General features: G+C 45.0%; 1 long non-coding RNA gene across 1 annotated transcript in view; it reads right to left on the minus strand.

The window, feature by feature from the left end:
• Positions 1-10208, minus strand: part of LOC134347496 (uncharacterized) — a 96585-nt gene extending 86377 nt beyond the window's left edge. The window contains exon 1 of the long non-coding RNA XR_010018173.1: positions 10071-10208. This is a non-coding gene — a long non-coding RNA (uncharacterized LOC134347496). The remainder of the gene's footprint in view (positions 1-10070) is intronic.
• Positions 10209-10803: the final 595 nt, after the last annotated feature.

Consider the following 10803-nt stretch of genomic DNA (forward strand, 5'->3'; position numbering starts at 1 on the left):
GTCATTCCTGCCTGTGGCCATCAAACTTTACAACTCTCCCTTGGAGGGTCAGACATCCTGAGCCAATAGGCTGGTCCTGGACTTATTTCATAATTTACTGGCATAATTTACATATTACTATTTAACTATTTATGGTTCTATTACTAGTTATTATTTATGGAGCAACTGTAATGAAAACCAATTTCCCCTGGGATCAATAAAGTATGACTATGACTATGACTATGAATTTCATAAGTAAGGGCTTAATTCTGTTACCTAAATTACCATAATACAGGAGTCACCTGTACAGTTCTCAGCGCTAATTCCCAACTTCAATGTGGTAGACTGCTATACCCAAAGTATTTTTACACAACCAAATTATTTTTGAAGTATGATTATTGTTAAGCCTCACTTCTCTTTTTCTCTACTAAGTAAAAAGTTAAGTTATCTGTTGCACGCATACCAAATTGCATTTCTGAAGTATCAAAACCATTTAAAAAAATTATTAGCATATTATTTGATAATAAAACGTAAAATGCTGGAAACTTTCAGCAGGTCAGGCAGTATCTGTAGCAAGAGAAATAGTTGATGTGTCAGGCCCACTGAGGTTGGGTGGGACTACAATCAGAGGTCATGGGTTAAGGGTGAAAGGTGAAAAGTTTAAGAAGAACATGAGGGGAAACTTCTTCACTCAGTGGGTCATGAGCAGCCAGCACAAGTGGTGCATGTGTGGTAAACCATATACATGTTGTAACTGGGTTAACTGTCTGGACACGCCCCTTTGCTAACTGCCCCTGTGGCTCCTCCCACAGAATCCTGAATAAAGGTGATTTTGCCTTGCCCCTCCCCCTCAGTCCAGGGGCAGACACTCAACATGGAGGTCGTATTGTACAGCGAATAAAAGCCTTTCAGTATTTACCCAACTTCAGTCTTTTGGAGTTATTGAAGGTGCTTCAATTTTATTCGCTGTAATTTTAAAGCATGGAACGTACTCTGAGACCCAACAAGTTAGATCTCGATCCACAAACGCCTGAAGCTGGAAACACTTTCGAACTCTGGCTGGCCTGCTTCGAATGGTACCTGGAGGAGATTAAAGCAACTGACCCCACAGCGAAGCACAGAGTTCTACTCTCCAGGGTCAGTCCACAGGTCTATTCACTGATCAGAGACTAGCTGAGCTATGACGGCGCGATGAGCGCACTCAAAGGACAATACCTGCGGCCGATAAACAGCGTCTAAACGCGACATCGTTTAGCGACTCGGAACCAGCAGCCCGGGGAATCAAGTGATGAGTTCGTCCAGGCCCTACGGACTCTCGTGCGAGCCTGCAATTGCCAAGAACTGATGGCAGGCCAGCATGCAGAGCTCCTAGTGAGAGACGCCTTCGTCACAGGGACCAGGTCAGTGTATGTGCGCCAGCGGCTGTTGGAAAAAGCGGATCTTACCTTAAGTTCAGCGATCGAACTGGCCGACATGCTGGAGACCGCTCTGCATAACTCTGAGGCTCTCCAGGCACACGATCCCCCGACGGCCTCGTGGGTACCGCAGACCCCGCAACCCGCTGGTGAATCGACCTCGGCTACTGCCAGTCGCGAGTCCGCGAAGTGCTACTTCTGTGGACTCGAAAAGCAACCCCAGAAACGCTGCCCAGCTCGACAAGCTAGCTGCTCCAGCTGCGGAAAGAAGGGCCACTTCGCCAAGGTCTGTAAGTCCAAACCGCGAGCGGGATCGAGCAGCGACACGTGCAAGACATGGAGGTCGCCAACTTGCCTGCCGCCATCTCCCCTGCACGCCGCCACCACGTGCGAGACATGGGGGTCGCCATCCTGCCTGCCGTCATCTTCCCAGCACGCCGCCACTACGTGTGAGACATGAGGGCGGCCATCTTGGTTGGCACCCCCTTCCACCACCTACAACCAACGGGTGCTCACGGGGCACCCCACCACGCCGGACCAAGACAGCGAATCAACCCTAGCCTCCGTGACCCTTGACCAAAGCGCTCCCCACCAGCTTGCAAGGTCAATGATGGACATCCTGGTGGAGGGGTGCAGGACAAGCTGCCTGTTTGACTCCGGCAGCACGGAGAGTGTTATCCATCCGGCCATGGTGCAGCATTGCGGACTCGCGATACGGCCGGTAAGTCAGAGGGTCGCCATGGCTTCCAGGTCGCATACAACAGACATCCGGGGGAGTTGTGTAACAATGCTAGTGGTGCAGGGAACAGAATATCAAGACTTTACGTTACTGGTCATGCCTCAACTGTGTGCCCCTGTGCTATTGGGGCTCGACTTCCAGAGCCACCTGAAAAGCATGACAATGAAATATGATGGGCCCCTCCCACCAAGTACTGTCATAAATCCCCAGTTTTGTAGGGATACGTCACATACCCCGCTACTGACCACACACACACACCGACCCGCACGTCACACCCAACACCATGCCAACTGCCACACTACCGACGCCACTTGCGGCCTCTCCACCCTCAGGATCCCTCCCCCACCGCTGTTTGCCAACCTGACCCCCGACTGTAAACCTGTGGCAACTAAAAGCAGGAGGTACAGCACGGGGGACAGAGCTTTCATTAAGTCGGAGGTGCAGCGGCTGCTCAGGGAGGGGGTCATTGAGGCAAGCACAAGTCCTTGGAGGGCGCAGGTGGTGGTTGTTCAGAACGGGGAGAAGAATAGGATGGTCGTGGACTACAGCCAGACCATCAATAGGTTCACGCAGCTCGATGCGTTCCCTCTACCCCGCATCACAGATATGGTCAATCAGATAGCACAGTACAAGGTGTACTCGACCGTAGACCTAAAATTCGCTTACCATCAATTCCCCTTCCGCAGGGAGGACAGCCCTTACACTGCCTTCGAGGCGGACAGCAGGCTTTATCAATTCCTGCGCGTCCCCTTTGGTGTCACAAATGGTGTATCTGTCTTCCAGAGGGCAATGGACCGGATGGTGGACCAGTGTCAACTGAAGGCCACGTTCCCATATCTGGATAACATCACCATCTGCGGTCACGACCGGCAGGATCACGACAACAACCTCCAAAAATTTCTCCAAGTGGCCAAAGCTTTCAATCTCACCTATAACAAGGACAAGTGTGTGGTCGGAACCACCCAACTTGCTATTCTTGGGTGTGTCGTGGAGAATGGAGTCATTGGCCCTGACCCCGACCGTATGCACCCTTTGTTGGAACTCCCTCTTCCCAACACCCTCAGAGCCCGCAAAAGGTGCCTGGGCTTCTTTTCATATTACGCCCAATGGGTCTCTAACTATGCAGACAAGGCCCGCCCCCGGTCAAGTCCACCACATTCCCCCTCTCAGCCGAGACCCACGCGGCCTTCAGCCGCATAAAAGGGGACATTGCCAAAGCAATGCGGTGGAAGAGGCCATTCCCTTCCAAGTAGAGAGTGACGCCTCCGACTTTGTACTGGCTGCTATCCTCAACCTGGCGGGAAGACCAGTAGCATTCTTTTCCCGTACTCTTCAAGGCCCTGAAATTCGGCACTCCACGGTGGAGAAAGAGGCCCAGGCCTTAGTGGAAGCTATTAGGCACTGGAGGCACTATCTCGCAGGCAAAAGTTTCACCCTGCTAACTGACCAGCGCTCAGACGCATTCATGTTTAATAACCAACAATGGATCAAAATCAAAACTGATAAAATTCTGAGGTGGAGAATTGAACTCTCCACCTACAACTATGACATCATGTACAGGCCTGGGAAGCTCAATGAGCCCTCCGATGCCCTGTCCCGGGGAATGTGCGCCAGCGCGCAGATCGACCGGCTACACGCCCTACATGTAGATCTTTGCCACCTGGGGGGTCACCCGGCTTTTCCACTTCGTGAAAGCCCAAAACCTGCCTTACTCCCTTGAGGAGATCAGGATGATGACCAGGGACTGCCAAGTCTGTGCAGAGTGCAAACCGCACATCTACTGACCCGAAAAGGCACAACTCATCAAGGCCACCCACCTCTTTGAGCGACTGAGTGTTGACTTTAAGGGCCCCCTTCCTTCCACCGACCGCAATGTGTACTTTCTTAACGTTATCGACGAGTACTTGCAGTTCTCCTTCGCCATCCCCTGCCCCGGAACCACTACCACATCAGTTATAAAAGCCCTGCGCAAGCTCTTCACTCTGTTCGGATACCCATGTTATATCCACAGTGACAGAGGGTACTCATTTATGAGTGACGAGCTGTGCCAATACCTACTGGCTAGGGGATTTTCAACTAGTAGGACCACGAGCTATAATCCCCGGGGGAATGGACAGGTAGAGAAGGAGAATGGCACGGTGTGGAAAGCCACACTCTTAGCCCTCAGGTCAAAGGGACTGCCAGTCTCTCGCTGGCAGGAGGTCCTTCCCGAGGCACTCCACTCCATCCGCTCCCTGTTATGCACGGCCACCAATGCCACCCCTCATGAGCGGCTCTTTTCTTTTCCCAGAAAGTCGACCATTGGAACCACCCTACCAACTTGGCTGACGTCCCCGGGGCCAGTGCTGCTCCGGAAACATGTGAGGAGCAATAAATACTCCCTGATGGTCGAGAGGGTTCACTTACTTCATGCGAACCCCCAGTATGCCTACGTGGTTTTACCTGATGGACGGGAGGACACGGTCTCCATCCGCGACCTGGTGCCCGCAGGAGCACCGGGCCCCTACCCTGAACACTCCATGGTGACTATTGACCCCGTACCCACCGATATATGTACCCACCAGACACCGCGCACTCCAGGCCCTACACAGACACCACACGACACTCCCATACCAGGCGCGACGCACACGCACGAGGGATTAACAACACCTAATGTGCTAGCACCTCAAGTCAGGCCGGAGCCAGCACAACCGCCGTCGCCAGTGCAATCACCACCGGTGCTACGTAGATCACAGTGACGGACTCGACCGCCTGATAGACTTGACCTGTAAATATACTTGTTTTAAATATCAAAGTTTCTGGTGAACGCAGCGTTCACCAGCAACTTTGATGTATGTTGCTTGAATTTCCAGCATCTGCAGAATTCCTGTTGTTTTTGTTTTAAATATTGTCAGTCACTTCACCCAGCGGGACTCTTTTTAGAAAAAGGAGGGGTGAATGTGGTAAACCATGTATATATGTTGTAACTGGGTTACCTGTCTGGACACACCCCTCTGCTGACTGCCCCTGTGGCTCCTCCCACAGAGTCCTGTATAAAGGTGTTTCGCCTTGCCCCTGCCCCTCAGTCCAGGGGCAGTCACTCACCATGAATAAAAGCCTTTCAGTATTTTACCCAACTTCAGTCTTTAGGAGTTATTGAAGGTGCTTCAGCATGTGAGCTTGATTTCACCATTTAAGAGAAGGACATGAATGGTAGGGCTATGGAGGTGCAGGTGATGGGAGTTTAAATGGTTCAGCACTGACTAGATGAGCCTAAGGGTTTGTTTCTGTGCTGTACTTTTCTGGTATGGCTCTAGATCCTTCATTTTGCAATATATAATAGATAAGCACAATATCCTCTCATGAAGATCATTGCCATTGATTAAGACAGTGCTGAGGAGTCTAGGACCTGAAATATTAACTATTTCTCTTCCACAGATGCAGCTGAATGTTTTCAGCATGCTATTTTAATTTCAGATTGACAGTGGCGTTGTTTTATTATTGGGTATCTTTGTTTAGATTTAAGTTTACCTTAATTATGTAATATTTCCATAGTGTACAACTTCCTTCTACTAGAGGGATACATTTTAAAGAACTATAAACTTCCTGGGTCTGCAGAATGTAATGTGTTATTTAAAACGCACACACAAGGAAATCTGCAGATGCTGGAAATTCAAGCAACACACACAAAAATAATGCTGGTGAACGCAGCAGGCCAGGCAGCATTTTTTTTTGTGTGTGCTGTTATATTGTTACCGTTTTCCTCTGCATTAGTCCAACAGATGTTACCATGATCAGAATAAGGAGTACCTGGTTTTCCAGAAGTTTTATGATACAAAAAGTTTTCATTACAAAACAAATGGGCAAAATTTGCTCTATATTGATAAGGTATATTATTGATTAATCCGGCTGTCAAAGGTTGTGGCGAGAAGGTAGGAGACTGGGGTTGAGAGGGATAATAAATCAGCCATGATGAACTGATGGAACAGACTCAATGGGCCAAATGGACTAACTCTGCTCCTAGGCCTTATAGTCTTATACTAGTTTCCCAATCAACCTTTTCAGCGGTGAGATGCAAGATCCCACTGCTCCTTGAATAAAAAGACTTTCTTCAATCAAGATCAATCTACTATTTTAAATATGAGCCCCCTATTACAAATCTTTCTACTAATGGAAATTAGTTTTTATACTCATGTTGGCTTGGCCTTTCAAATCTTACACATGACAGTTAAATCTTCCCTCAACAGCTTCCATTCTGAAGCAAACAATACCAGCCTGGTCAATCTTTCCTCGTTGTGAACAGAATTAATCAATGTGTGTTAAGTTCAGAAAAAAATGCAACAAGATTTTGCAGAAGTGAATTTATTAAAACTGCTTAGGGCTTTAAAAACAGACAAATTTGTAATGACTATATGATTATACAAAGTCAAATTACAATTTTGTGACACAATGCATCAAGTTAGAATAATATTTTGTTGCCCCTAACCTCACACAAACTGTACTGCTAATCTTTGCCGTGTTATCACAAGCATACAGCCAGAAAAGTCCAATCACTTGGCCTCTAGGTACAGGAATAAGTGGGTAAGACAGCTACAGTATACCAAAAGTTGAGCTTGTGTGCCTCTTAGAAACTAACTTTGCAACAACTTTTCCAGAGACTTTTCTGCCTGGTTAGGAGGACTATAAGAAAATGTATTCAAACATAGGAAAATTTACTGGAAAAAGATCACTTATGTTTCATCACTTATAATATAGCAAATTCAAATCATCTGTTGAATATGCACTCTGAAGTTGACACAGCAAACCTGCATCAACTGGTATAGGGTTACTTTACATCATCCAAGTTTTATTTTAAAGTAAATTGGATAGATTATCTAAGAAGTGGGCAAGCCATCCATCATTTTATCACCCTGCTGGGAGGGTGAAAATTGCACCCAAAAATATTCATCAACAAAAGGAGGCTTGCTGAAGCACTTCTTTTAAAATAATAACTGATGGGTCAGTGGATGCTCATAGTCATCCAAGGAGACTGAATGGACATCCTCTGCAAGCCAGACATCTAGCTTACATATCACTTAGAGTCAACAAACAAAGTAAACCCTTCAGCCCACCTTATCGAATGCTGACCATCAAGCACCTGCCTACACTGATCCCATTTACAGCAGTTGATTCATAGGTTTCTCCACAGAGGAAGGGACAACATAATGCAATACTGCAACTTCAGAGCACTAAACATGAATTGCAGGAAGGAGCAGCTGAATGTCCCTGGATGGTGGGAAAGGAAAAAAAAAATAAGTACGTAGGCTGTGTATCTCCTGAAGCCACCTAAGAAAGTGCTCGTAATGAAATGCTGGTTGGTAGATAGGGAAATGTGAACCAAAGTGTAGTCCTTTGAGAATGTTGACAAGAAAGAGGATTGTAGTGGCATCAAGTTGAAGGTGATAAATAATACTAAGGGTGATCCACTGGCAGAGGGAAATTAACTTTTCTTTAGGTAGGGAGAAGGATTAAGCAGAAGTGAGGGAAATGTTTGAGAATCATTTTATCGTGGAGAGGAGATCACAGTTCTGTTATCATAATGGAGAAATGTCAGGAGCACAGCTGCAGAAATCAACACCATCAGAAAAGATATGACAGAAGCAGAGAAACTGGGAGAAAGGAATGGCGTTTTCCCAGAAAGCACTGTAGAGGGAGGTGTGATCAAGATAGTGGTGGATATCTGTGGGTTTGTAATGAATATTGGCCTATTATCGATTCACTGAGAAAAGCTGATGAAACTTTCATATTCTCTACAGCACCGACCATGTTCTGGAAAAAGAAGTGAAGGAGAGGGTCTGAGCAGGCTGGAGCAAAGGCATTCCACACAGCTTTGACCCATGGAAAGGTTAACTGTGCGGCTCCCTCCATATACTGTCTGATATGATGAGTATTTTGAGCATTTTCTTCTTTTGTTTCAGATTTGTAGCATCTACACATTTTTTGCGTTTTACAACTACAAGCAAAATACCTAGAGATGAAAAAAAGATGTAAAGATATAAACATGGGTTTTATGATGGTTTGGCTGCAAAGTCTGACACTAGCAATGTTGTAGAAATGTTTGGTGATATATAGGATGTTGGAATTGAAGGTCTGCTTAAGGTCAAACAGACACAGGGAATGTCAATCTTAAAAAAGGAAAGAGAATAAGTTCATGAAATAAAGCACAAAGCTTTTGGTAGCTTCTGAATGGTGTTGCCTACCATGAATAATGATGGACATGAAATAAAAACAGGAAATGGTGAAAGCACTCAACAGATCGGGCAGCATCTGCTGAAAGTGAAAATGTTTACGCCTAATACCTTTTCTCAGGACTGCCTGACCTGCTGAGCGTTTCCAACACTTTATTGTGTTTTTCAGGCTTCCAGCATTTGATTTTAGCTACAAGAAAATAATGTCTGTGTCTTACATCTGTGCAATTTTGCTACAAGGAGAGGGAAGAGGAGTGGTGATGGCATCAATATGAAGGTGATGGAATTTACTGAGGGTAATCCATCGAAGAGGACACCAGAGAGATGCAGAATAGGAAAGAGAGAAACTCAGAATATAAACTCAAGACTTTCCCAAGAGGGAAGGAGGAGAAGCCAATATATTGACTACACTCAAGGAAGTGGGATTGGAATCTGTGATGATTGTGCCAAATAGATCAATCACAAGTTAAAATGTAGTGGTAAGGCACACCACACTTTTGAATTAGCCATTCAGAAAGTCTTTTATATAGTACTGAAAGAATAATGTGAAACTACTGTATATTCAAATTTCCAATATAATGCCATTTAAACTGTGGCAGAAGCATGTACCTCTGAAATCACAAACCAATACTTCTCCATGCAGTCATTGGTTGTAATTTGCCAGGGAATTGTTGCCAATGTGTTTCCAACTGAAAAAAAAGATGAGGAGACTGAGGAGGCTGAAATGTTTCTCATAAATTTCTCATAATGGTCCTTGTGGCTAAAGGGATCAGGGGGTATGGAGAGAAGGCTGGTACAAGGTTCTGAGTTGGATGATCAGCCATGATCAAACTGAATGGCGGTGCAGGCTCGAAGGGCCGAATGGCCTACTCCTGCACCTATTTTCTATGTTTCTATAACAGTTTCACTTTGGTTAAAATTTTCACCAACACGGAAAAAACACAACAGCAGCCAAAATAAAATTCTCATTCAGTCAAATATCTTATATTTTCACCAGAGTAATGTACCATTAGCAAAGAGGTGAATTTACAAACTACCAAAATTAGTAAGCGGTGCAACGTCCTCACAAACTGTTTCTATAAGATGACTGAGAGGTGAGCATTTATCATACTCTTCTATCACTCCCTGCGATTTGATACATTCCTTGAAAGAGCTCAGTAGGAAATCTGGACTGGAAAGAATGAAAATGTTCCCAGCCTGTCAAGTTATAGAATGAAGGGATAACTGGAGAGCGTGTGAATTGGTGCTTAAAAATCTCTACAATTGTGATCAGCAAAATGAATTTTGAGAAAAACAACCTATAATTCATTTTCTGGTGGAGCTAGACAGTGCCAACATTAGCATTCCACAAAGTTAAAAATTTGCTAGGAGGGCTGACTCGAAGATGGTAGAGCACAAGAAAAGTATCTGCTTGTGTTTATTTTTAATTTTAATGATGAAGGAATTTAATCTGTTTTCATGTCCAGATTGGGTTCCACAATCTCAAAAATTAGGAAGACCTAGAAGATTTCCAGCCCAAAACACACAGCAACTCTGTCTAATTCCCTCTGGTTAAGATTGATTTTCCTCTCATGCTGATATAAATTGCTAGCATTTTTCCCTGTAGGAAAATAAACTATATTTAACACCATTGAAGCCACGATTTAAGCAGTTCTTCTGAGGTCTCACAAAATTATACTTCTGAAAAGCAGGTAAAAACACAAGTAAAATAATTAAATATCTTCAGCTTACCTAGAACAGGTACTCTGTGTTTTCACTGAGGTTTTTAAGTTCATCTTGTCTTTGCCCATTTGCAAGTTGGTCTACTTTTTGGGGCAGCAGAGGTCAGTAGTTTCCATTGTACTTGACTTCGTATCGAGAAGCTCCTCGATGGGTTCCTTTGCATTTATGGGGCAATCCATGAAAGTTCTGCTGTGCGGCCTGACAGCACAAGTAGTTCTACCAATTGCGGTGCTGATTGCACTAGTAAATGGACCAAACAAATTTGTGGATATCTGCTTAGGCTGCTCAATTCTCCAAATTCACCAAAAATGATCAGTGGGCTAATTGAAACACAGACTTTTATAAAAAGGTCTTGGCAAAGTAGATGCTAAGTGAATGATTGTTCATCATGGGGAAAACTGAGAGCACAGGGCAAAGTTCTACCTCTGTAATGTGGAAAAAAAAGGAGGAATTACTTCTCAGCAGGTTATGAATCTTTATAATTCTCTATGGCAGAGTGCTACAGAGCTGAAATATTTAATATAGTGCCCACATCTCAAAGGCTAATTTGGAACATAATATGTCTTGGATAGCTGCCATGAGAGCATGTAACCAAGAGAAAACTAACATTGCAAGCTTGATCAATTCATACCAGGCATACCAAGAAAAATAATGTGGGCTGCCTTAACAACTATTGCCCGGTAGCACTTATATCAACAGTGATGAAATGCTTTGAGAGGTTGGTCATGACTAGACTGAACTC

The sequence above is a fragment of the Mobula hypostoma genome, chromosome 6, assembly GCF_963921235.1.
Source record: "Mobula hypostoma chromosome 6, sMobHyp1.1, whole genome shotgun sequence".
Lineage (NCBI taxonomy): Eukaryota > Metazoa > Chordata > Chondrichthyes > Myliobatiformes > Myliobatidae > Mobula > Mobula hypostoma.